The sequence below is a fragment of the Bubalus kerabau genome, chromosome 2, assembly GCF_029407905.1.
Source record: "Bubalus kerabau isolate K-KA32 ecotype Philippines breed swamp buffalo chromosome 2, PCC_UOA_SB_1v2, whole genome shotgun sequence".
In the NCBI taxonomy this organism is placed as follows: Eukaryota; Metazoa; Chordata; class Mammalia; order Artiodactyla; family Bovidae; genus Bubalus; species Bubalus kerabau.
Genome location: NC_073625.1, coordinates 118,433,694 through 118,460,632, shown reverse-complemented (window position 1 = coordinate 118,460,632; position 26,939 = coordinate 118,433,694). Strand labels below are relative to the sequence as shown.

The 26,939-nt window shown below is 43.9% G+C and overlaps 1 long non-coding RNA gene across 1 annotated transcript; it reads right to left on the bottom strand.

Annotated features, from left to right (window-relative positions):
* Positions 1-807: 807 nt before the first annotated feature.
* LOC129644866 (uncharacterized) lies at positions 808-5,979 on the bottom strand. Its single transcript, XR_008711022.1, has 3 exons — positions 5,869-5,979; positions 2,002-2,108; positions 808-1,345 (listed from the first exon to the last, which is right to left on the bottom strand). It is a non-coding gene; the product is annotated as an uncharacterized LOC129644866 (long non-coding RNA).
* Between the last annotated feature and the right edge of the window lie 20,960 nt (positions 5,980-26,939).

The window sequence follows — 26,939 nt, the reverse complement described above, 5'->3', positions numbered from 1 at the left end:
CTTTCACTTTGTAAAGGGCCCCATTTAGATGGCGAATTACACTGTCACGCTAAACACAGATAATCTATGTAAGAAAATGTTTAGGCATTAGGATTTAGAGGATGTGAGAGATAATGTTACCAGGAATTTGAGATTTAAGTCATTATTATAATCTTGGCATAATTAGCTCTATTCTTCCTGGCAGCTGAAAAGAAGGAAAATATGAAGGGTTAGGAAGTTGATTCAGTCTTGTAAAATGGTGCAAATTACATCTTCTGGAGGGAAATATTTATCAGGCACTCAATTTTAGAAGGAATTTTTCACATAAATTGTTATATAAGGGACACTGAGTAATATAAAGAGCTGTATCTTTCATGTTAGTTTTTGCAGAATTTTGTGGCCACTTTTAATATTGGTCCCCCAAATTATTGTGATTTTCCAATTCTCTTTCTCTGTGAAAAATGGAGAGGAAATAAAAATTATTTCAGAGGGATTAAGTGAGACAATACATATGCAAGTGCTAAATAAACTACAAGTATCAATATTACCTTGTTGAAAACCCTCCTTTCATTGATGGGGAAACCAAGCCCCAGAGAGAGAGAAATAATGTGGTTGCTGCTGCTGCTGCTGCTAAGTCGCTTCAGTCGTGTCCAACTCTGTGCAACCCCATAGACGACGGCAGCCCACCAGGCTCCACCGTCCTTGGGGTTCTCCAGGCAAGAATACTGGAGTGAGTTGCCATTTCCTTCTCCAACGCATGAAAGTGAAAGTGAAAGTGAAGTCGCTCAGTCGTGTCTGACTCTTCGCAACCTCATGGACTGCAGCCCAGCAGGCTCCTCTGTCCATGGGATTTTCCAGGCAAGAGTACTGGAGTGGGGTGCCATTGCCTTCTCCGGTAATGTAGTTAGTTAGTGGCAAAACAAAGGTTAACACCCCTGTTTAATTCTCAGTGCTAATATAACCTCATAGAGCTGTTCACCAAGACATTCTGAGATTCTGCCAGGCCACCAGCACAGGCTGGAGTCAGGGGCAGGAAGAAGAGGTAGAAAGACCTTGGACAGTAATGGCCCGGTTGCAGATGGTGTTTTAAGTCATCATCATAAGAGATGTTTTTAAGGTAATTTTCTTTTAGCAAAACAGAAAGCTTCTCATGGTGCTTGTTTAAGTCACTCTTGGTATCTATTTTTTGCAAGTTAAGAAAAAAGTTGCTCCCAGTCTGGTTTCCAGGGGCACAACCCATTGGGGCTAGTTTCAACAGTGGGTTTTCCAGCATTCTAGCACAACTTCCTTTTCAGCTTCTCCTTCTCCCAGCCAGTGGCTCTCCAAGTTTGGTACCAGGCCAGCAGCATCAGCATCACCCAGAAACCTGTCGGACAGGCAAATTCTCAGGCCCCACCCAAGACCCACTGAATCAGAAACTGGGGGTGATTTTGTTGCACACTAAGGTTTGAGAACCACTGCTCCAGGCAGATCTTAGGGCCCTTTCTGGCATCCAAGAGAGAAGAGAAGCACAATTATGGCAATTCTCCCCTTGCTGCTCTCCCCACCCCCTAGGCAGGCTGTCCTTTTCAAACTCCTAATAACCATTGGTTTTTCAGGTTTGGCTGTTGCACTTGGGCATGCCCCAAAATGAAGTTGCATGGCCTGTTTAATGGTCTGCCTAGCCAATGCCAGCTTTAAATAATAATACCTTTAGCAAGCACTTAATGTACACCCTGATCTGATGGCCCAAGTTCATTTTGTTTTAGAGGAAAAACACTTATCTCTTCAACCTCTGATATCTATGGCTGATGTCCAGTTGAAATAAATTAGAAAGGATCCCCCTTTTTTTTTTTTTAAGGTTAATCAGGTCTCCAGGAAGTGGAAGCTATAGCAGTTTAGAATGTAGAACTCTGTAGAAACTGCAATCTCCTTTGGAAAGAGCTTTTCACGTTTCCAAATGGGTCTCAACAGAAACAGTCTGTCTGAACCTGAACGCATATTGATTCATTTTTCAAAGCATAATGAGCCTAACAGTTTTACCTGCTCACCCCATGACTGCAGCAGACCAGTTTCGAGCACATGGACTTCTCAGTGAGGAAAGACCCCTCAGCCTTCACCACAGAGGGCTTTTCTTGACTCAGTGTAAACTGAAAAGGAAATGAGAATTTTGGGTGCATGGTTCTCACTTTGCCCTCTTCTGTGTAGTTCTTCCTAGTGGGGCTTTCTGGACTACTCAAGGCACTCTTCCCCAAGCTTTGCTTTGTATACAGCATGCTGCCAGGAGAGTGGAAACTTTTTCTACTCCTGTGGCAGAGGGAAGCTGGAGGCTGGAGGATGGGGCTGAGTCCCTGTCCAAGTAGGAAGAAGGGCACACCTCAGAGCTGACTTCTGCTCCACATCCTGAGCAGTCAGCACAGACCCTCTGAGCTCTGGAGCAAGCTGCCTTGGCCAATAGCAAGGGGGGAAAGCTCTTAAGAATAAGGGGCATAACTGAGTGGGATCCTCTGGGACCTTCCTGGGACAGAGCTCCTGCCTTGTGTCCTCCATCTGCCTCTTGTCTGTAGAAAACTTTAGCCTCCTAGGCCTTCCCCAAGTTCCAAAGAACAAATTTAATTGGAGAAGTGAGAAAATGCAAAAAAAAAAAAAAAGGTGGGGGTGGGGAGGGAATAGTCAAAAAAGACAAAATGATAATAGTTTAGCACTTAGAGTTAAGGAACTTTAGTTCCTCCTCTCGGGCTATAGACAATATCCCGAGTCATATCCTTTGACCTCTTTGGCAGATACTGAAACCCCCATGCCGACTAAAAAGATGCTCAACATGAGAGTTGCAAGTTAAGTTTTATTTGGGGCAAAACAAGGATGGACTGCAGCCTGTGAGACAGCACCTCAGACAGCTCTGAGGAACTGCTCCAAAAAGGTCGTGGGGGGAGGCCAATATACAAGATTTTGGTGAAGGGGGAGTTCAGCGCAATCAAGCACTCATTCTACAAAAGTTTTCCTGCTAGTCACAAGGAGCTGATGTCACCATGAAGGGATTTAGTGCTTTTCTAGATATGAAGATATGCAAGGATTGGGATCATGCAATCAGTTCCCGAAAATATCTATCTAAAGACCTGTTCCACCAGTGTCCCTGTATCAGAGTGCCTCACTCTCTACCTTGAACTCCCCTCAGTGGGTGTTGAAGGTTGGCAACTGCAGCAGCACAGGGTTCAAACTCCACAGAAGCAGATGGCAAACACCCTTGGCAAGCACCAATTTGTAGTTGGCACCCACCAGGGAGAAGAAGTTAACTGTATGCTGCCCACAAGCACAAAGACCCCAGACCAGTTGGACCCAGAAGTTTGATGACATTGAAATTGACCCCTGGTTACCTCACCATCAACCAATCAGGATATCCACGAGCTGATCAAGCACCTCCCAACCCCTCTCCCTCACCCTGTCTTTCAAGACCTTTCCCTGAAAGTCATCGAGGAGTTCAGGTGTTTTAAGGAGTAGCTGCCTGGACTCCTTGCATGGTGCACTGCAGTAAATGCTGCGCTTTCCTTCACCACAGCCAGGAATCAGCAGATGGGCTTCACTGTGCAGAGGGGAGCCGACCCAAGCTTGGCTGGGTAACAGGGACAGTAACAGATGGAGACGAGTAAACAGAATCAAGAGACAAGTATCTTTCCTCCAGAATGATGGTTCTCAGCCTTCAGTCGACATTAGAATCATCCTGGGAAGCTTTTAGCGTTTCTACCAACCAGGTCATACCCTTGATCAATTAAATCAGAAACTCTGGGAGTGGTAACCAGGCAACAGCAATTTTTTTTTTTTAAAGCTCCCTGGGTGGTTCTGAAACTGCTGGGTATCTTTCCAGGGGCTCAGAAGAGCTCTGGTACTAAAGTCCTTTATGTCTCAGCATAGCAAAGACTTCAGTGAGAGGCAAACGATAGAAGTGATTTATTAAAATAGGACACTTGTGAGGCTTTTGAGTGGGTGGGCGGTGCTGCACCACAAGAACTTTCTGGGCTACAGTTTTATAATCAAAGGAAAAGTGCAGAAGGGGAGAACTTTGTCTTTCTTGAGTAGACATCATGCTTCCATCATCAGCTCCTCCTCCAGGTTGAACAGGAGAGTTTTCTTGTCCCTACATGGTCAAGCTAGGTCCACAAATTATTGTTTTTTAATGTGTGCAGAGAACGTGTCCTAGGGATCATTAACTTACTGAGCTCACTGGGCAGGCTGCAGGTCTCATGCCGCCATTGTTTTATTATTTGGGGCATGTCTCATGCTTCTAATACACGGTTTGTTGCTAAGCAAGCCCGCTTGGTTTTGTGGTTAAGCAAACCCGCTTTTTTGAGTAATTATTATAAGGATCTCCCGTGTTTTTTCTACTTGTAATTCTCTAGTGGGGTTACCTACTCAATCACCTACTTCGTCCCTTGGCTCAGTGGCTATCAGTTCCAATATGTAGCTATCAGTGGCTATCAGTTCTCAAGCCAGGCTTGAGAACCATCTTTGTAGCATCCACTTTCTCCAGTAACCACTGCTTTCCTGCCTTATCTCAGGTCAGGGCCCCTTCTCATTTGTCTTGTTTGTATTTCTTCATTCTTCTGGCTTTGAGGACCATGATGTAGAATCAGGGGCATCTTATGCTAAGTGAAAGTTTAATCTGAATTTCTTTTGCTTGGACCCCTTATTTCCCCTTGGATCTTATATCTTTATTAATGGGCTTCCCTGGGAGTTCAGCTGGAGAAGGCAATGGCACCCCACTCCAGTACTCTTGCCTGGAAAATCCCATGGACAGAGGAGCCTGGTAGGCTGCAGTTCATGGGGTCACTAAGAGTCGGATACGACTGAGCGTCTTTACTTTCGCGCATTGGAGAAGGAAATGGCAACCCACTCCAGTGTTCTTGCCTGGAGAATCCCAGGGATGGGGAAGCCTGGTGGGCTGCCGTCTATGGGGTCGCACAGAGTCGGACACGATTGAAGCGACTTAGCAGCAGCAGCAGGGAGTTCAGCTGGTAAAGAATCTACCTGCAATGCAGGAGACCCTGGTTCAATTCTTGGGTCAGGAAGTTCCCCTGGAGAAGGGATAAGCTACCTACTCCAGTGTTCTTGGGCATCCCTGGTGGCTCAGATGGTAAAGAATCTGCCTGCAATGCGGGAGACCTGGGTTCAATCCCTGGGTTGGGAAGATCCCCTGGAGGAGGGCATGGCAATCCACTCCAGTATTCTTGCCTAGAGAATGCCTATGGACAGAGGATCCTGGCAGGCTACAGTTCATGGGGTTGCAAAGAGTCAGTTGCAACTGAGAGACTAAGCACAGCACATCTTTATTAAACAGTTGGAGTCCCAGAAGAAATTATTGGGATGATTCAGAAATGAAATATAATGATAGATTTCTCACTGGACTTTGAACTTCTGGTCACTTCCCATTGACTGTGATGAACAAATGAACCTCTTCATGAGATGGTGCTTCATAGTAATAGGTTACAGAAAAATAGGGTATCAGCAACAGGATAGACTCAATGTTTTACTGGACAAATATAGGGATACTTTCAAAGGTATACCACTAGAGACTCTTCCTAACAACCATGTTAAAGTTTGCCAACTTATGACCAAAAGATCTTCCTCCCTCTCCCCTGCCAGGCATGGTAGGGTCTTTTCTCCTTTACAAGTTCCCTCCCCCACTTACTGACTATAAAGCCTTTCTTGGAAGAATTCTTGAACTTGTATGCAAAATAAAGTCTGTGATTTGGGAATCTTAAGGTACCTAGGTGTGGTGGTCACCAGTTTTTGCCTAATAAACACTCCCCTCCTTTCTTACAATGTAGCTCTTATACTAAAGGCTTTTTAAAATTCTGAAACAGGTTCCCTTACTCCCTCCCCTAACCCCTCATCCTCCCCAATACACTGACTCACCAAACTTTGGCAGGATCTGGAGCATCATGGACCAGGAGAAAAGGAGAAACACAGTACAGGTTGTGAACCAGAAAAGCATATGGTACTCTCTTCCCTTCTCCTTTACTCCCCTCTGCTGCCTGGGGCTAAGCACCATCCCCAGCTGCTTTCAATGAAAAAATGCTCCGTCATTACAGGGAGGTACTAAATTGTGAAACTGCTAAATGTCTATTCAACCTTTATGTTACCCTTCCTAATGTTTTATATATGTCTACAAAAGTTGGGTTTTCTGCTTTCACCCCCAGGTTAGACAGACCTGCTCTGGACAGACCTGCTCTGGACACTCACCAGTCCAAGGGCCAGGAAGAAATCTTCTCTTCTCAGAACAGGTAAATTCAGGAAGATGCTGGCCTCAGCCTAGTTTCCCCAGAAAACAGAGCCTGAGGCCAAGCTTGCATGTTAAATCTCTACTGGGAAAGGGACTGAGTTCCAAGGAAGTAAGAGTAAGGGGGAAAAGGAAGTGAGGAGACCAGGCAATACAAGGTAGCTCCTCACTAAACAGGCTTCAGCTTCTTAAGCAAGCACAACTGGTTGCTTAGGGAACAGTGCTTGATCCAAGAGGCTGGGATATAAGTGCCCCCAAGTAACTAAGCAAGAGCTGACTTGGCAGACACTTTCTCAAGACAGCAGATTTAACATCCTGGCAAGGACCCCAGGGGATGAGGCAAACTCTAGGGTGACTCCTAGAAGCCTGGAGATAGTAATAGCCAATGCTGCGTGCTGGAGTGGACATGGCTGACACCCTGGCTGATGGCAGTGAGGGAATAAACAGGTTGAGGAAAGTGGGCACTTGGAATTGATATATAACACAAGGCCATAAGTTCCACAGGGGAAGTATGTTGCACAGGGGTTTCTGCTGGAGGAGGAAGGTGGAGGGAAATGAAATTTTTATCTTATTTGACTAGTAATTTTTATTTTCTAAATTTTCTAGAATAAGCTCTCAGTACTAAAGTGAGCAAGTCATCAAGAGTTCCTCCCAGGGGCTTCCTGGGAGGAACTGGAGGCTTTCTGGGAGCCACCTCAGTCTGGTGGCTCTGTGGTGAAGAATTCACCTGCCAATGCAGGAGACACAGGTTCAATCCCAGATCGAGGAAGATTCCACATGCCATGGAGCAACTAAGCCTGTGCACCACAAGTACTGAGCCTCTGCTCTAGAACGCGGGAACTGCAACCACTAAAACCCAAGGACCCCAGAGCCCATGCTCCACAACAAGAGAAGCCACCACAATAAGAAGCTGGCACATGGCAACCAGAGAGTAGCTCCTGCTCACCGCAACTAGAGAAAAGCCTGAGCAGCAACGAAGACCCAGCACAGCCAAAACTTTTACAATACATAAATTAAGTAAATTAAAAAAAAAATTCCTCCCTTGGTGAGTTTTCCCAGATGCACAGGGCAGCTTCCGCAAAAGGATGGCCCACCTTTAGGAGCTGAGTGCTCCAAATGCAAAGGAATGAAGCTCAGAAACAGTCAGCTCTCCACAGAGGATGTGTGCTGTGGCGGGAGAGGGGACAGGCCAGACAGACATGAGACGGGTCAGTTCAGCAAATGACTGCACAGCATTACCTAGGTGCCTGTAGTACAGAGGTAATCTATACCCTGAGGTCCAGGAGCTCCCAGATCAGTAATCAACACCTTGCCATGGAGGATGTCATGCCTCAGTAGAGGTCATCATTTTGGGCCTCTCTCAGAACTGGGGGGTCGATACTGCCGGGAAGGGCTGACTTTGAGTTGTTTTTCAGGTAACAGAGAGTCCCTCTGATCCACTGGCCACATGGTGAGACTAGGTAACGTTGGGGCCAGAGCTTGTCCCCAAACCTGCAGGGGCCTGTGCATAAACCAGCAGCGAGAGGAGCTGCTGACTCACTGCTGCCCAGGTGGCAGCCTTCTAAGGAAATCCATGAAGGAAGCACCCATGAGACATGTTTTCTCTGGGGTTTCTCTAAGGGTTCTGCCACCTTGAAAATGAAGAAGGAGAAAGAACTGACAGCAAATGGCTGAACAAAATTCCATCAAACTGGAGAGGAGATTCTTGGTTGTGTTGCCCCAGTGCCCATGTATTCCCTGCACACCTAATGGATTCTCGGTTGTTATTGGATTATCTGAGAAATGTTTACAGAGTATCTTTTTGTTATTGTTTTAATTATGAAAATACTAAATGCATTGACAACAAATTCAGACAGAAAGAAGTGTGAAGTAAAAATCTCCACCATCAATCCCTGGGGCTTCCCTGGTGGCTCAGATGGTAAGGAATCTGCCTGCAAAGCAGGAGACCTAGGTTCGATCCCTGGGTCGGGAAGATCCCCTGGAGAAGGAAATGGCAACCCACTCCAGTGTTCTTGCCTGGGAAATCCCGTGGACAGAGGAGCCTTGTGAGCTAGTCCATGGGGTCACGGAGAGTCGGAAACAACTTAGTCACTAACACACATCAATCCCTGCTCTTCTAATTGGAGGCAATCACCTATAATAGTTTCTTATAATTGCTCTGGAAAAATGTGTAGCAAATATAAGCATCGCACACATACACAGTTGGTCATACAACATAAATATCAATTTGCTTTTCTCACTTAAAATGTATGTATTGAAGACTTTTCATACCAGACCAACCTATTTAATGGCTGCAGAATATATTTCAATGCATGAGTGTGCTGTAATTTAGTTACCCATTCACCGTTAGATATTTATATTTGTAGCCTTTTGATTTTACATCGTTTTAGTGAACATAATTATGCAAACACCATTAGGCACTTCTGCAAATAACTTGAGATGATTCATGACTAGAAGTGGAACTGCTGGGCTGGATTTTGGAGGATACTGTCACATTGATCTCTCACCCAAATTAATTTGAACCAATCAGTATATAAAGCTATTTCCCTACATCTAGTACCTCCTGGAAATAGGGCCAGAGGGATCCCTGCCATGGACTCTAAGCTGAGGAAAGCTCCATTCTGGCTCTCTCTGACTGTGCCCTTCCCAAAGGGAATGGGCTGTTTGGGTTCAAGGGGATGTGTTGACCTAGAGCCTGCACCCCTCCACTTCTTGATATGCTCTGGGTATCTGATACCCTAGGATTTCTTCCCCAAAGAGCTCTAAGCCTACCTCTGGGGTAAGTACAGGCTTCTTCCAAGATCATATGGCTGGTATACTCATCCCTAGATCCTATATGAAGTATAGACAGAGCTTGGATGTGTGGGCTGGGTGTGCACACACACACAGGCCCAAGGTATCTGATAGTGGAGGATGGAGCTGGGGTGGGAAAAAAAGAGACAGGCTTTGAACTAGGGGCTGGAAGTTATCTCTGATGCAGAAGTCTGAGGGGTGTAATAAGTCTAAACCTGAAACCTGGCCTGTCAGGTTGTGATTGAGATATATTTGTTAAGAGAAAATAATATATTTTATTTAATGGCTTGCTTGATTTATAACCTTTATGTATTGAATAATATGATATGTGGGTATGCATTTGTATTATTGCTCTAACCCTGTACATGTTAAATGTGTGGCTCAGATGGTAAAGTGCCTGTCTGCAATGCAGGATACCTGGGTTTGATCCCTGGGTTGGGAAGGACCCCTGGAGAAGGAAATGGCAGCCCACTCCAGTAGTCTTGCCTGGAAAATCCCATGGATGGAGGAACCTGGTAGGCTACAGTCCATGGGGTTGCAAAGAGTCAGACACGACTGAGTGATTCCGCTTAGTCTATTGGAGGGGGTGGACAGAAATGGTATATTGAACTGTGATGGGCATATCTTTAAAATTAGTAATGCTGAACACGGTCACATGATGTTTAGCCATTTTTATATCTTTGCTCCTTTCCTCTTTCTTTTTCTTTCTCTCACTATTTGTAAATGTTCTCTTGTGTATGAAGCTAATTAGCTCTTTGTCACGTGTTTTGCATATGTTTGTCTCTCTTTTTGTCATTTATCTTTTATTTTCGTTTTTTTTTTGCCAATGTCTAGAATGTTTAGACATTTTCTGCTTTCGTATGTACCTATCATTTTTCTTTTCTCCTCTTTCTAATGGTTTTTGTTTACATGCTATTTATGTTTTTCTATAACCTATCTTACTGTAAGCTTTTTTTTTTTTTTTTTGCCACAAAACACTTTATTTACAAAATATATGTACTGAATACTACACATCATCCTATCACCATGGAAACAACCCCAAAGCCAAGGGAGGGCAGGCTTTAAAAAAAAAAGCGATGCCCATAGAAAGAGCAGAGTTCTGTCTCTCAGCCTCCCTTCCAACCCAGAAGGAGAATTTCCCATTAGCGCCTGGGAGCGGGTGGTGAGCTTAGAGCCCACAGGACTGAAGGCCTAGAGGGGAGAGAGGTGATATGGAGGTAGGAGGGTGAGGCTGGCTGCTTGGGATCCTGCTGGGAACGGGTGGGAGGAGGAAGGGACACCCAGTATCCAGCAGGGGGCGCTGGATGCGTACAAGCAGCAGAGGGAAGCCGCAGCTCACTCGGCCTTGCGCGCTCCAGGCCGCAGGCTTCTGAAGATCCGGGTAAGGTCGTCAGAACGTGTCTTCACACCAGCGAGGCATTCGCTTGAGCTGGTAGCCACTCTGCCAGGCATGTACCACCTTGGGGTCCCCCACGTCAGAGAAGAGCCCCAGTTCAGCCTCGTGTATCTCAACGGGGCTGTAGCTGCACAGGGGTGGCAGTGATGATGAAGCCAGTCCACCTGCTTTTTCTCCTGGAAATATATTACCAGAGCCCCTACCACCTCAACCAGGGTGAGGAAGAAAGGCGCCCACACGTAAGCCTCCAGGGAGTCACTACTGACTTGGGGTCGGAGGGGCAGGCATTGGGACTGTGGTGATACTCATGAGTCAGCGGCCAGAGGGCTGGGTAGTCAGCGTGGGAAGTAGTGCCTCTGCAGGGCACCTCCACTGGGCTCCTCGGCCACTGCAGCCCGGATAGGAATGCCCTGGGTTCCCACACCTACGATAAAAAACTGCATATGCTTCCTCCAACCCCCAGCAAATTTGGATACCTGACCAAAGATCAGCTTCAGAGAGAAGAGAAGGAAGGCAGAACAGAATAAAGTATTTGAAGAAATAATGGCCAGAAATTCCCCAAATTTGATAAAAACTATAAACTCACAGATTCAATAAGTTCAATCAACCCCAATGAAGAAAACTACATCAAAGAACATCATAATCAAATTGTTCAAAATCAATGATAAAGAGAAAATCTTAGAAATGGCCAATGGGAGAATGAATAGAGGAACAAAGACAAGGATGACAGCAAGTTTCCCACTGGGAGAAAAAAAGCAAGCAAGACAGTAGGGAAGCATCTGTAAAGAGGAGGACAGATGTGTGAGGAATGGAAAGTCAGATGACTCTGCGTTCACCCAGGGCCTGACACTATGATGTGCTTGGGCCAATAGGGTATGAGTATTCTGTAAGGGGCAGATACCTAAAGGCAGGAGGAAGTTTGAGGACCCATTTCTACTCCAGTACCTTTAAGGCATCTCTCCATGGAAGGATGCTCCACTCTGAAGTCTCTCTGCTTCAGAGACTTCTCCCCTGATAAGAAGTCCCTCTTTCACAGTGATGCCTCAGGGCACTTGCTAGCTCCTGGGGATCACTAAACCCCTAAAAGGAGTGGGGTTGAGTAGAAGCAAAGATAAAGAAAGGATGTCAGCATTAGATATAAGGGATAGGTAAGCTTATCCTAAAGACAGGAAAATAAGACCCAGAGGGGAAGTCCAAGACAGGTCAGAGTGGACTTGATCACGGGTCAAGGTGAATGGCTCTGGAAAAATGTCATGAACTGTGCAAGAGTGCTCAAGGCTCCACAGTGAGTGGTAGAGGCCGTGTGGAGCAGGGGCCAGGAGGCTTGGTGGTGGCAGGAAGTATAGGTGCATCTTGCCGGAGATGCCAAGGGCTAAATCTCCTGCTAGCTGTTTCTGCCACCAAGGATCCATCATCAGCTGACCTGGATCTTTGAGAAGGTCACTGCCTTTCTAAGGCAGTCATTTGGCCTGGGTCTCAAAGATCTGTAAAACTTCACTTGGAGTATCCAAAGGGTTTGAGAGAGAGAGCAACTATCAGGAAGGCAAGGTTCGAAAAGCCATTGAAGGACTGAGGTTGCTTTAAATGTCATTGAGCACTTGGGAGATAAATGAAAATCATGCATTCTATACGGTAATTTTATTAAAGAGGATCAATATCTACAACTGCAGAATTCAAATTTGTGCAATCTGTGATTTTAGAGGCATCTTCTAAAGCCTTCTTTTAATTAATTTAAGCCCATTAAATTGAATTTCTTACTGTTTCTGGCCCAAACTAAGTTGTCATACTCAGATTAATTTCTCTTAGAAGAGAAGCAAGGCAATTATGAGTGTACCCATGGTGAGTCACTCTTTGCTGGCAGAGGTTTATTGATATTTGAGGGAGTATTGTTTACCTAAAATATCTCGTGATACATGGCTGGGTGATAATATGTAATTAAACCATCGAGTCAACATATAGCTTCATTCTCCATTAAGCAGAGAGCTGCACCTCTAGGCAGTTTCGATCATTGTGGTTTCTCATACCTGCTGGAACTACCCTTGGGAAGGGGACTGGCCTCTTCCCTGGTTCTCTACCTTAACTCCTGCTTGTGTGCCTTGAATCATAGGTCTTGGACACTTGAAAGGGCAGTGAAGTTCATGGAGGAGTCAGGAGGGCATCATTCTGGATAAAAATGATGGAACACAGGAGCGCTAAGCCATCGTCAGATTTACCCAAGCCCACTTTGTCATCCTATTGTACAGAGATGGACGCCCAGGAAGGAGAGATTGTAAGGTCACATGGCAAAATAGTGGCAGAAACCAGATGCTGGTTTTTTGACTCTGAAAATTGTTCAGACCTGCTGCATTGCTAATTTATTATAAAGTCAGAGTTCTTCACAGCTTTGTCATTTTGACACAGGCCGTCCCTGACAATCCTGTCCCTCAGAGTACGGTGACAACAGCAGAAACAGAACAAGAGGAGCAGGTTCCCCCTTTTGGGGGCTTGTCTCTGACTGTCTGCCTTCAGGACAAGGGGAATCTGTGAACACTTGTTTTTTGTCCCATTGAACCTCAGACAGCAAAAATGCTAGGAGACCTCAGAAAGTGAAAGTGAAGTCACTCAGTCGTGTCCAACTCTTTGCCACCCCATGGACTGTAGCCTACCAGGCTTCTCTGTCCACGGGATTTTCCAGGCAAGAGTACCGGACTGGGTTGCCATTTCCTTCTCTGAGGACATCTCGGAAGATGAAGTAAAGACAGGCACAGAGCTGAGCGGTGGTCTCCAGGGACTCCCCCGCATTAACTGGGATCGCAGCTTCCCTTGAGTGACTCCATTGCTATCACCTCTGGAAACAGGCTGCCTGTTATCTACCTACATTCCCTTCAGTTTGCTTGAAGCCTCTAGGCAAGACTGGGCAAACATTTCAGCCTGGTTTCAGAACAACTCTGCCCTCCTGGCCCTGCTAGAATTAGGGGAAAGTTCTGTGCCCATTCCTCAGTGTGAAGCTAAAGGGGAGCAGCCTCGGGCATACCTAAGGGGAGGCAGGACTTGGGGCAGTGAGGGGCAGCCACACTCCCCAGTGTTGAAATTCTTCCCTGGATTACCTTGGAAGGTCTTGGTGGATTTTCTTAGTGCTGAAGAGAACAAGCGGGAATGTGCCTATTCAATGTAGCTGAATAACTTTAACAAATATCTGTTTATTTAACAAATCATCTATTTATTTAACAAATACCTAGGAAGTGCCTATTATGTGCCTGGAATTGCTTATAATATTCTCTCATATGCTATTCAGTTGGCTCAGCCCCTTCACGTAAGTTCAGCTTACCCATTCAACCATGTGATAGGACTTCTTAAAAAAAGATTCTTTATTTAGGCTGTGCTGAGTCTTTGTTGCTGTGCACAGGCTTTCTCTAGTTTTGGTGTGTGGGCTTCTCACTGTGGTGGCTTCTCTTGTTGCAGAGCATGGGCTCTAGAGTGCATGGGCTCAGTGGTCGTGGCGCACAGGCTTAGTTGCCTCTCAGCATGTGGGATCTTCCTGGACCAGGGATCGAACCTGAGTGTCCTGCCCTTGGTAGGTGGGTTCTTAACCGCTGGACCACGAGGGAAGTCCGTGACAGGGCTTTTAATTTGCACCATGGGCATCGGCCATGTCTCTAGCATTGAATAGTCCTGCTCACTCTCCTGCCTTTGGGACTGTGCCCCGCCCACGCCTCACACCCCACTCACACTTCTGGTTCTGTATTGTAGCTCCTTGGATCCTTTAGCCTCTTATTTGTTTTTAAACTTACTGTGCTTTCAGTATTGTTCTAGAATGTGTGTCCCATAGAGGTACACTTTGGCTGTATCTCTGGTGTCTAGATCAGGGGCTAGTACTTCCCATAGTAAGGGCTCAATATGTATTTGTAGAATGTATAAGTAAATATTGAAGCAATTGTAAAAAAAAAAAAAAAAGTATAGGGCAGCACCCCTACTCTCAAAGTCTTTTTAATTAAAAAAGTAATATACCTGGATTTTGGAGCTTAATTACATCCCCTTGAGTGTGGGCTGGACTTAGTGACTTGCCTCCAAAGAATTATATGGAAAGGGAAAAATAGGAGCTTTACAATGTAGAAACCTGGCAGTCACTTCCTTAACCAAGTAATCAAGGTTAACATCATCAGTGAAAAGTTATGTTGATAATATTGACCCTTTGTGATGTGATGAGGAAAGCAATTTACCTCTGTGATATCTTCCCTCTGGAACCTGAAACCACAGTCAAATCATGAGAACGGGGTTTCCCTGGTGGCTCAGTGGTAAAGAATCCACCTGCCAAGCAGGAGACTCAGGTTTGATCCCTGGGTTGGGAAGATACCCTAGAGAAGGAGATGGCAACACACTCCAGCATTCTTGCCTGGGAAATCCCACGGACAGAAGAGATTGACAGGCTACAGTCTATGGGGTTGCAAAGAGTCAGACACAACTAAGGGACTAAACCACAACAATCACGAGAAAGACTTCTAACAAACACAACTTGAGGAGCATTCCACAGAACACTTTAAAACTGTCAGGGTCCTGAAAATCAAAGCAAGACTGAGAAGTTCTCGTAGATTAGAGGAAACTAGGGTACATGACACCCACATGCAACGCAGTGTCTGAGATCAGATCCTCGGACACAAAAAGAACAATAGCGGGGGAAAAACAAAACTAGTGAAACCCAACTAAAGCCCGGAGTTTAGTTAATAGCAATGTGGTAATTTTAGTTTCTTAGTTTTGACAAATATACTATGATTTATACAATATCAACATTAGAGAAGTTGGGCGAAGAGTATATGGGAACTCTGCACTATCTAGCAAATTTCCTATTCATCTAAAACTATTCAAAATAAAAAGTTTATTTAAAGCATAAAAGAGCAATATATTCTTGGAGTGAAAAAATTCAAACAGTTTGGAAATAAAGCAAAAAGTAAAAGCGCCTCAATCTCTCTTCCATTCTAATCCCTTATAAATAATAACTATTGAGAGTTTGGTATCTAATATTCCACATCTTTTTCCATGCCTAAGTAAAGGTTTGTAATTTTGTATATTATACAAACAAATAGTTCTCTTAAAATTAAAAGAAATCTTTTGGTGGGCTTGTTGTATACACATTGTTCTGTACCTTTATTTTTTTCACACTACAATATATCCTGGATATCTTTTCTTGGCTTTACGTATATACTTGGTGTCAGTCTTTTTAAAGGCTGCACAGCGTTTGACGGTGGGAAGGCATAGGGCTAAGTACTTGTTTGGTTGTAAGTGACTGAATGCCAGCTGGAATTAGTTTAAACAAGGAGAATAGAGCATAAGAATAATAACAGGATGTCTCCGGAAACTCGTGAGAAAGAGGGACACCAGAGCCAGAGTGAGTCTCTCTCACCTTCTCTATTTGCAGGTCTTCTCTGTGTTTCAGCTTCATTACTCTGTTTATGGGCTTCCCTGGTGGCTCAGACAGTAAAGAATCTGCCTGCAATGCAGGAGACCAGGTTCAATCCCTGGGTCAGGAAGATCCCCTGGAGAAGGGAATGGTAACCCACTCTAGTATTCTTGCCTGGAGAATTCCATGGATAGAGGAGCCTGGTGAGCTACAGACCATTGGGTCACAAAGAGTCAGACACGACTGAGCAACTAACACACACACACACACACACACACACACACACACACACTCTGTTCATACTTTCTGTGGCCCAGTCAGCTGTATTCGTCCACTTCACGGGGCAGAAATGACGTTTCTGGGAGGACTCCCCAGCTACCCCCTGAAGTTAAGATTTTACATTTTTAGACTAGCTCTCTTTCTTACTTCTAGTTCAAAATTTTCAGAGAAGGGTTCTGATTGGTTTGCCACAGATCAGGTTAGCACCATAAATCAATCAACTGTGGCCAGGATAGCAGACTTGGATCCTCTGGGAAGTACCAGCCCCTGATTTAGACAATAGAAATACAGCAAAGATGTACCTTTATGGAACAGACATTCTAGACCAATACTGAATGCACAGTAGGCTTAAAAACAAACAAGCAAGACTCATGTTTCAGGGGATAGAGAAGCACAGGACATGAGGAAGTGTGATCCCAGAAAAGCAGTCATTCTGGCTAGACAATATTTTGGGAATAGGTGGACCAAAATTAAATAAAATTATTTAATTTTTAAAATAATAAAAATTAATCAATTGATTAAAATAATAAAATTAATTTAAAATTATTTCTTTTATTAATAAATTGATTTTAATTACTTTTAAATAAATTATTACTTTAATTAATTAATTAAAGTTAAATGATTTATTTACAATTCCAATTTTAGATTATTACCCATTTTTTAATCTGTTACAAATAATGTTGCATCAAATACCCACATACATACGTCTTAGTGAAATATGTTAGTATTTTTGCAGAATAGAGTCCTAGAATGGAATTGTTGAGTCAAGGGGCATCATGCATGTTGCCAAATTATTTTCAAAACCTTTCACACCTGCCAGCCATGTATGAGGGTGTGGCCTCCTTGTGTTTCTTCAACCTTTTAATTTTCATCAATGTCATGGATTTAAAATATACCTTTTTTTGACTTGCATTTTTAAAGTTGGTTTATTATCATAATTGAGCATATCTTCTTAGGTTTATTAGGCCTTTGATTTTCTTTGTTGTGCTTTATTTATCCTATGTGTATTTTTTCAAGTAGATTACTTATCTTTTTCTTTCTCATATGTAGGAGCACTTTATGTGTTGTGGGTTTTTAGCCCTTATTTATATATGTTACAAATGTTTTCTCTCAGCCAATGATTTGAATGCTGCCTCTCCTTGTATGAAAGTTTAAATTTTTAAGTAGCCTCATCTTTTAGTCTTTTCCTTTATGTCTCCAGAGCAATTTGTTGGGGTTAGCAAATCCTTTTCCAAACTCAAGATAATAGAGATAGTCTCATATTTCCTTCTAGTATTTTTGTAGTTTCAATTTTCACTTTAGATATTTAATCTATTTTAATTTTTGTGCATGTGGTATATAGGTAAATAATTGTCCCTATACCATTAAATAATTCATCCTTTTTGATTGGCAGTGCCATTCTTATTGTCTTAAATTTCCATTAATTTGTGGTTCTGCTTCTATTCTGCTTATTTGTTCCATTAATCTGCTTTTTCAATTCATGCATCAACACCATATACTAACTAGCTTAGCTTTGTAGTATGTTTTGATCTATGAAGCATTTTTAAAAATTTTCCTGCTTAATTCAGAATCAGTTGGTCAGGTTCTCTCTCCCGTACCTCCACCTGCCCCTGAACCAAATTCTAGAAAAATTGAATTGAATTCTAGATAAATGTAGGGGAAAGATCCATCATTTTAATATTGCCTTTCAAACTGGAAACATGGTCTGTTCTCTTAATTTTCAGTCTATGTCTCATGGTACTCAATAAAGACTTACAGTTTGCTTTTTCTTTATTAAGATTTTGCATTTCCCTGTTATCTACGAGTTATTCGTATTTTTTGTTGTAGTGTGAGTCTTAGGAATTATTTTTTAACATTACATTTTCTAAATGGGAAAGCTTTTCATTTTCTCCCTATATTTGTCTTATATTCAACCAACTTACTGAACCTGTTATTATTCTAATAATACCCTAAATAGTCTAGATTAATAATTATATGCCTGGAATCATGGTAGTTTTGACTCCTTTTATTTAAACTTTCTTTTTCTTGCCTTCAGCCTCACCTTTGAGGTGTCTGGATGTAGTTTCTGTCTTAGACATCTCTTTGGGATGTGACACTTCAACCCCCTTCCAGCTGTGACCCCTGCACCATGGATAGAGCTCTGTTATTAATTATGTGTGGTGCGGGGGGTGGGGGGTGGCATGGGACTCGTGCCATGAGGCAGCCTCTTCTTTCCGGAACATACTCTCCCTGTAAGCATGGCTTTCACCCTTCTCTGTCGTGGGCACTGCAGCCTCACATCATGCACAAAACTAAGAGGCCATTCGAGGGCAAACCTCCGAGGATGACCTGGTGTGCCCTGAATGCCAGTACACAGCTGGACCCCACCACAGCCCCTTTCTCTTCACACTGCCAGCTTTCCCTTTCCTTCTAGCTCGGCCAGAACTGGAAGACTGGGCTAAGTCTGCTGCTTTTGTCTCCCGCTTACCCTACACCCCTTTGCACATGCTCTCATGTCCTGTGCTTTCCTCCACTCTTCTCTAATTGGCCTGGTAGGACCCCAGCTTGTGTCTTCTGTCCTCTGCCACCCCAGACCTTTCCCAGTGATGGGAGGGAGGAGCTAGCGTGCTGTGGCTGGTAAACTGAATGCCTCCTGCACTGGAGGCTGGCTGCAGAACCTGGGGAAATGGGAGGGATGAAGAGGCAAGAACAGAAACCCCTGGTCGGCCTCAAGGAGTCTTCAGCCATGAGGAAACATTGTACTAGAATCACCCGGAGATACCCCAACTGGCCAGGGTCTCCTGAAAAAAGACACGCTCCTGGGTTAGTTGTGTGACCTTAAGCAGGTGTCCCCAACCTCTGGGTCACAGACTGGTACCTCCTGTCAGATCAGCTGATTTATTTCCAATCTGTTTCTATTCTTGCTTTTATGAAAAGTTTATATGCCTCCAGAGGCTGTGATTCCACAGCGCCCTCTGAACAGAGGCCAATGAACACAGACCAGACTTCCCTGACCATCCTCCTAACACTTATCCTTCCCTGCCCTCTGCCCCCATGCCTCACGCCACAGTGCAGCTCCTTGGGGTCACAGCTATGCCCTGACGTGCTGGGCTTTCTAACACCTATGAGAAAATCTTTACTGTTTTCTGTCTGGTGTATCCTTCCTTATCTCAGTTTGTCCAAATTCTACCTATGAGTAAGTAGAATCACCTTTATTGTATGCCTACCGACAATGTTTGGCCTGGATCCAAGCATGAGGATCAAACAAATCCAGCCTTGGGAGTATGTCAATGTCATGAAAAGTCCTCCCCTCCAAAACAGAAAAGGCAGGATACTGTTCTAGATAAAAAAGGAACTGAAGAGACAGATAACTAAATGTAAGTTATGATCCCTTATTAAGGTGGAAAAACTACAAAAGTATAAGGGCATTATTGGGCTAATTGAAGGAATTTGGAGTAATTAATTAATTTAATTAATTAATTAAATCATATTGTTATCAATGTTTAATTTCTTAAATGTATCAGTAGTGTCATGACTGTGTGAGAGAATTGCCTTGTTCTTTTGAGATACATGGTGAAATGTTTGGGAATGATGTGTTATAATGTCTACAACATATTTTAAAATGACTCAGTGAAGTATATATGTGTGTGTACACATACAGTGGGAGGAAGGAAATATGACAAACTGCTAACAATTGGTGTATCTAGATTATGACTATATGAGTGTTCACTATACTCTCCCTTCATCTTTCTTTATGTGTTTAAACTTTTTTCCAAATATAATTTGAAGGAAAAAATATCCCATCTATCTTATAATCTGAAACCCAAGGCAGTCACTTCCTCCATGGAGCCTGTTTTTTGGCCCAAATCTTAGGGAACAGCTCCCGTTTCCATCCTCCCAGAGCCTCCTGGTTTTGCCTGTTACATCATCTGACCCAAGCCACCCTGAAGAAGAGTAAGCTACAGATGTGTCGGTCCACCTCCCTGGGCTATGAGACCCTGGAGGGCAGTGACCGCAGAGACCCCCAGGGATGGAGAGGGTGAAAAAAGTAAGCTTTGTCATGTTCCTCCCTGGCTGGGGACCACCCCTCCTACCTCTGCTTCAGGGCCCTGAGTAAGGGCCCTTCTTGGTTCTGTTGAGTCCTGCCCTCCAGACAGAAAGAGAGACAATCCCAGTGTAGAAGGATCTATTTCAATGCAGTATCAGGGTCCAATCAGGGAAGCAGACCACTCTGAGTGGGTGTAGTGAGGGTTTTCCTGAGAAACAAACCAGGCTGTGTGTGGATGGCAAGAGAGAGAGAAACAAAAAGGGATTGATTTTGAGAAGCTGGCTCACACACTTATAGAGACTTGGCAAGTCCAAAATCTAGGTTAATCTGGCAAAGTAGAGACCTGGGGAAGAGTTGCAGTTCAAGCCCAGAGGTGGTCTGTCCAGAGTTCTTCTCCTTATGAATATGTCTGTCTTTTTCTACTAAGGCCTTCATTTGTTTGGATGGGGCCCACCCACATTGCAGAGGGTAATTTGCTTTACTCAAAGTCCACCAATTTAAATGCTAACCTCATTCAAAAACAATTTCACAGAGACATTCGGGATAATGTTTGACCAAATATATGGGCTCTGTGGTCTAGCCAGATTGCCACATAAAATTAACCATCTCAGTTCACTCCTTGTCAACCTGGCACCCATACATGTCTCCTTAGACCATACTAATTCTCCAAATAAAAACAATAACAAGGTCATAATTCAACCTTCATGATACAACTATGCTGTATACAACTAAAAATGCACTGTTTCCCCAAAACCGTATGCAAAGTCCTTGGGTGATAGTCACTCTTATTGATGTCCCATAACTTAATGATGTGAGGTTAACAATAGTATGATATATAATACAGAATCAAAACCAAAGTCAAAGTCAAACATCTTATATTCCACCAGTGGTCCACAACCTTTTGGGCACCAGGGACCGAAAGGTTTCATGGAAGACAGTTTTTCCACGGATGGGGGTTGGGGGGATGGTTTCAGGATGATTCAAGTGCATTACATATATTGTGCACTTTATTTCTATTATTATTACATCAGTTCCACCTCAGATCATCAGGCATTCGATCCCAAAGGTTAGGGATCCCTGTGTTACATAAGGGGATAGGAGAGAAAAGAAAGATAACACACACATATTCATAACAAAATGAAGAAAGGCTCATAGCCCTTGTTCTGTAACTGGTCACATGGTTGTAGCTGGTATTTTTAATTATCTTTTCCACTGCGCATTCCATATTCCCTTTGCCCTCAGCAGATCTTTACCTGGTGAAGTGAAAAAGTGAAAGTGTTAGTCATTCAGTTGTGTCTGACTCTTTGTGACCCCATGGACTGTGACCTGCCAGGCTCCTCAGTCCATGGAACTCTCCAGGCAAGAGTACTGGAGTGGGAAGCCATTTCCTTCTCCATGGGATCTTCCCAACTCAGGGATGGAACTCAGGTCTCCTGCGTTGTGGGGTGACCCAAACTTTCATTTATGAAGAGTCTAGACCATTAGTAGTGCTGTCTGAATTCAACAGCTGTAATTTTCCATTGACTTTACCACCTGACCTGCCTCTTGAGAAATTTGTATGCAGGTCAGGAAGCAACAGTTAGAACTGGACATGGAACAACAGACTGGTTCCAAATAGGAAAAGGAGTATGTCAAGGCTGTATATTGTCACCCTGTTTATTTAACTAATATGCAGAGTACATCATGAGAAACGCTGGACTGGAAGAAACACAAGCTGGAATCAAGATTGCTGGGAAAAATATCAATAACCTCAGATATGCAGATGACACCACCCTTATGGCAGAAAGTGAAGAGGAACTAAAAAGCCTCCTGATGAAGGTGAAAGTGGAGAGTGAAAAAGTTGGTTTAAAGCTCAACATTCAGAAAATGAAGATCATGGCATCCGGTCCCATCACTTCATGGGAAATAGATGGGGAAACAGTGAAAACAGTGTCAGACTTTATCTTTTTGGGCTCCAAAATCACTGCAGATGGTGACTGCAGCCATGAAATTAAAAGACGCTTACTCCTTGGAAGGAAAGTTATGACCAACCTAGATAACATATTGAAAAGCAGAGACATTACTTTGCCAACAATGGTCTGTCTAGTCAAGACTATGGTTTTTCCTGTGGTCATGTATGGATGTGAGAGTTGGACTGTGAAGAAGGCTGAGCGCCGAAGAATTGATGCTTTTGAACTGTGGTGTTGGAGAAGACTCTTGAGAGTCCCTTGGACTGCAAGGAGATCCAACCAGTCCATTTTGAAGGAGATCAGCCCTGGGATTTCTTTGGAAGGAATGATGCTAAAGCTGAAACTCCAGTACTTTGGCCACCTCATGCGAAGAGTTGACTCATTGGAAAAGACTCTGATGCTGGGAGGGATTGGGGGCAGGAGGAGAAGGGGACGACAGAGAATGAGATGGCTGGATGGCATCACTGACTCGATGGACGTGAGTCTCAGTGAACTCCGGGAGTTGGTGTTGGACAGGGAGGCCTGGTGTGCTGCGATTCATGGGGTCACAAAGAGTCGGACACGACTGAGCGACTGATCTGATCTGATCTGAATACTAAGAGACGCCATGGCGGGATCCTCTATATTGCAGATGTACTTTTCTTCACCTGATTGTGATGTCTAAGAGGTAAGTTTTGGTCTCACCTTCTTGCAGCTGGCCCTGTCCAAAGCCATCTTACAATCTTTCTCAGGTCCTGATTCTGGGCCACACTCAGGGCACTTTCTGGATGTTTCTCATTCTGTTCAGACCAGTTCCTGTGCTCATTCATGCCCACACACCCCTGGTGGGGAGAGCTCACTATGCAGTCAGCTGCAGCTGCCCTTTGGCATCTTTTTTTCTTATTCATCCCTAGGCAGCAGCATCCACCCATGACCCTCCATTTGTCAGAGGGCCAAACTTACAGACATTTTAAGCTTAAAGCAAACAGTTATAAAGATGAAGTTTGGCTTAGTCAATGACAAACACAAACCATATCTCAAATCTGAATATTGTACTTTAGCATTAGTTGGCTTTGCTTATCATACGAGTGTGAGAATTCCCCTTCCCAGTTAAAGATAAGCATTGGAATAATATACCTGGAAGAGGTTTCCAGGGAGTGTTTATTAGACCCTATCAACTGAGAATTAAGAGAATTCCAGGTATATTTGGCTTGTAACTTGCCTGGAGAGGATCCTGCTTGCAGATATGGTTGAGGGAGACTTGCTCCAGTCCGCCAAGGTGAGCAAATGCTGTGTGTGAAAACTAGCAGCAGAAGGAAAACCCAAGTCTTGGGAGGAGCCTGGTGTGAGGGGAGGGGAGGTCGGGGAGGAACAAATAGGCCTTTGGAAAGAGGTGCTGGCAACCCCAAAATGGAAGGCCTCAACTTGGTAATTTAATTTCCCTTTTGAAATGGTAGGCTCTGGCCCAGAAGCAATAAACAGAAAATATAAATAATACACATTCATTGGTGGGGGGATGAAAAGATATTAATAAAATAAGCATATGGTTTTATATTGTGGTTTTAAAAATAATTTGTTATAACATATTAACTATTCTTTAAAAAATAGAATTTGAAGCTCAGAAAATTAAATCAGATTTAAGGGTTGAGAATTTTGTCCCATATTTTTGTCTTTCAAAGTTGATATGATCAGTTAGGACCTATAATTTCTTTTTCTAGTTGAGGGCATCAGATCTTGCCATCTGTATTGTACTTACTGAAAGAAATCTCAGTAGAACAAAGCAATTCCAGTTTCTGTTAAGATTACTCACAAAACAATGCCCAACTGGTTACAAAAACTTCTGTACTCCAAATAGCTTTATAAACTTGGATTTTTATCCTTTTTCAAAGCAAGAAACTTAGAAGAGTTGGTGGTGTGCTAAAAGTCCTTTGAGTAGGACAGACTTGTGTGGGCTCTGTCTCTGACACTTTCTAGCTGTGTTGCTGTGGGCAATTATTTGACCTCTTTGGGCCTCAACTTTCTTGGATGGAAAATGGGAATAATCTTGGGTCACTTTTAGGACTGCTGCAGAGATTATGTGAAATAATGCACACAAAGCACTTGGTATAGTGTTTGGTATCCAGTGATCAGTCATCAGCTGCTAAGTCGTGTTACTGAAGACAAGGACCCCATTACTGTGTTTTTACTATGTTCCCAGCACAAAGCAGGATGCCTGGGATCTAAGGGCTCAGTTGAACTAAGCTGCATGAAGGAAGGAGTTTCAAGTAGTGCTATAGCTTGGGGTGGACAGGCAGAGGTAGAAACACAGTTGTTTTTTATTTCCTCATACTTTTCCCTCTTCAAAGATCCCAATTACCTCAAAATAACTTTGGCTAAATTTCCAAACTGTTCCCCCTCTGCAATACACACACACAAAGAAAAAAAATCTCGCAAACCTGCAGCTTAAACAATCATTTTAATTACATACATTAATTAAATTTTATTTATTTAGTGTCAAGAGACAGAAAGGGAGTGGGGATAGGGATGCCTGATACACCTTTTTTTCCCCATAAGGTCTAAGTCCTTGTTTTACTTACTTACTTGTTCATTCATTGCAGGGAGAAGGGCCTCCAGTTCTCATCCATGGGTAGAATTCAGTGTTATAGTCACGTTAGGATCAGGGCTCTCTTGCACACTAGATTCTGAGCACCACAGCTTTGTTTAGAATAGTACATTGGGTTTTTTCTTTCCTTCACTGTCAATTATAGAAAAAGCTACTCAACACTTCTAAAATTCTGCAGATTAAGGACATGATTTCTAGCCAAAAAGAACTTTTTAAAAAAATGAAAACTCAGTTGTATCAAACAAATGGGAGGCCTCCAGGGTCTGGGAGGGTAAACGGTGTTGTGCTGATTCTCTATTGCCCAGGAGAACTCAGCACAGAGCACTGCCCTCATGATTTCCTGGAGGGCTCCCAGGTGGCCAGCTAAGGGCAGGGTTTAGCCTGCACCATCTGGTGTTGGGGGCTCCTTGTGGCTCAGACGGTAAAGAATCCCTGTGCAATGCCAGAGACCTGGGTTCCATCCCTGGGTCAGGAAGATCCCCTGGAAGAGGGAATGGCTACTCACTCCGGTATTCTTGCCTGGAAAATCTCACAGACAGAGGAGCCTGGTAGGCTACAGTCCATAAGGTCGCAAAGAGTCAGACATGAATAAGCAACTAACACACACACAAACATATGTTTGTTTTTGGACACTTAACACTGAAGGAAGAGAAGAGCAGGGGCATTCAGAGATGGGGCAGGGCCAGGTCTATCAGAGGAGGGCTGGGACTTGGGAGGATGAATGACTAGCCTGAGCTGGGATTTAAGAAACTCCTACTTGTGAACATGGAAGCAATTGGGACCTAATAGAGGGACAGGAGCAAACACTGGGGCTCTCTGGGAAGGGAACCATTAAGCCAATGGTTAATCCAAAAGAAGCATCTCAGCCCACCTTTCAGGGTCATTCTCAGCAGACCTTTCCTGAGTTTGCTAATGAGGAATCCATTAGGAGGGGGGTCTCTTGAGGGGGCTTCATCCTGAGAGTCAGGATGTTACCCTTCTATAGACCCTGTCCTGAAGCCTCACCAGAACACTCAACTACACTTACAAGCCCCTCTTTCAGAAGAGTTACAGGACCTCTAAGGATTCATTTAGCTTACATACATGTCTCATTTCCCTTCTTGAGGGCTGGGACTAAGGGCTGTTTCCTCGCAAACCTAGTTTGGTAATTTGCAACAGCAGTCTCTTGATATTGAAATGAGATGAAGTGTGCTACGTGCCAAAGACCCTGGCCTGAGACCTTATATCTGAGCAGAGGAACTGCTTTCACGGTGGGCGTGGGGCAAAAAGTAGACATAATCTTGGCAACATGCTGCGTTGGGAATGACCTGGGCCCCACCCTGTCTCTGCTTCCATGTTCAACTCCAGAGCTGAAAGTTTCTTCAGTTTGCAGGTCAGCAGTCAGGACCTCCCTTGGAAGGAGGGAAAAGCTGTAAGGTGGGGCTGAGAACCGCTTTGTTCAACCCTAACCTAGACCCCGCCCTTCAGCTGGTCTGTCTTTTGGAAGTCTGAAACTTCCTGCCTGCCTCCAAGAGCTTATTAGTAAAGCCTCTGCCTACAATGCGGGAGACCGGGGTTCAATCCCTGGGTCGGGAAGATCTCCTGGAAAAGGAAATGGCAACCCACTCCAGTATTCTTGCCTGGAAAGTCCCATGGACAGAGAAGCCTGGTGGGCTACAGTTCATGGGGTCGCAAAGAGTCGGACACAACTGAGCTACTTCACTCACTCACTCAGCGGGGAGGGCAACTGGGGAATAAAAAGAACAAAAGCTCAAACAGAACAAATGGATTCTTCATCAGCAGACTTGGGGAAGGTCTGCTGAGAATACCTGGAAAGTTGGGCTGAAATGCCTCTTTTTTTGGTTGCCTGGGTCTTTTGTGTTTTATAAAATGTTATTCAAGTAGAGTTGATTTACAATGTTGTGTTAGTTTCTACTGTACAGCAAAGTGATTCAGCTGTACATATATACATTATTTTTAAAAATATTTCTTTGGCTGCATTGATCTTAGTTGCAACACCTGGGATCTTTGTTGCATCATGTGGGATCTTTTGTTGCTGGGCGTGGACTCTTTAGTTGTGGCACGTGGGCTCAGTAGCTGTGGCACATGGGCTTAGTTGCTCGGTGGCATGTGGGATCTTACCTCCCTGACCAGGGATTGAACCAAGGTCCCGTGCATTGTCAGGTGGATTCTTAACCACCACTGGACCACCAGGGAAGTGGTTACATTCTTTTTCATATTCTTTTCCATTACAGTTTATCACAGGATATTGAATTTAGTTCCCTGTTGAGATGCCTCTTTTGCACTAACCATTGGCTTAATCTGGGAT